Genomic DNA, 960 nt, shown 5'->3' with positions numbered 1-960 from the left:
CCACCTTCTTTCCCCTTTGGTAACTATAAGTTTGTTTTCTATGTCTGTGAGTCTGTTTCTGTTTCATAGACAAGTTCATTTGTGTGATATTTTAGATTCCACATATAAGTGATATTATATGGTATTTGTCTTTCTCTTTATGGCTGAGTAATATTCCATTGTATATATGTGCCACATCTTCTTTATCCATTCATCTGTTGATGGACAGTTAGGTTGCTTCCATGTCCTGGTTATTGTAAATTGTTATCAGCAAATAATCTTAATTTCTGATTATCTGTATCACTGTAAGGGACTGTGAGAGTGTGAAAAAGAGAAAGAATAAACTTATTTTTGATATTTCCATACTCCCATACCTCTATATATTCTTGAATGTTTTTGACTATGGTATTCGCCTAGAAGGTAAACAAACAGTAAAGAGGGGTACGCACTCCTTGGTGCTTAGAAGATGGACGCTTAGCAGCAGGTATTTATTTATCCTCACTTATATTCATATATTCATCAGTTTCTTGATAACTCTATGCATTTTAAAAAAAAGGAACGTTTTCATTTGCTACAGATGTTTCTTGAAAACCATTATTAGAGTAAAGAGAAAATGCATTTGGAAGCAATTGTACAAAGGTTTAATTTTTATTTCTAAGGGAAAATGTGTGCGGGCAGTAAAAGTAATAAAGGAAAGCTGAATTTCCCTTGAGGTATCTGAGGCTGAATAAAATCTGCTACATTATCCTTCAATCAGCCACTTAAAAATTTTAATTGTGTAGACTCTTAATCACAAGGAAAGTAACCTTTCATGAGCTTTCCTTTGAAGAAGGCAGTGGTGGGGGGAGGGCTACCATCCTTTTTCAGCTCCTTCTGAAGAATCCTAATTTCAACATTTCTGTACAGCTCCCGTGCTCCTCCAGGCTCCAGCGTTGACTTTCAGGCTCATTATGCTGTATAGCATAGGAAAAAAGCACAATA

The sequence above is a fragment of the Physeter macrocephalus genome, chromosome 8 (genome assembly GCF_002837175.3).
Source record: "Physeter macrocephalus isolate SW-GA chromosome 8, ASM283717v5, whole genome shotgun sequence".
Classification (NCBI taxonomy): domain Eukaryota; kingdom Metazoa; phylum Chordata; class Mammalia; order Artiodactyla; family Physeteridae; genus Physeter; species Physeter macrocephalus.
The sequence above is the reverse complement of the archived record's forward strand: the minus strand, read 5'-3'. Positions refer to the sequence as shown.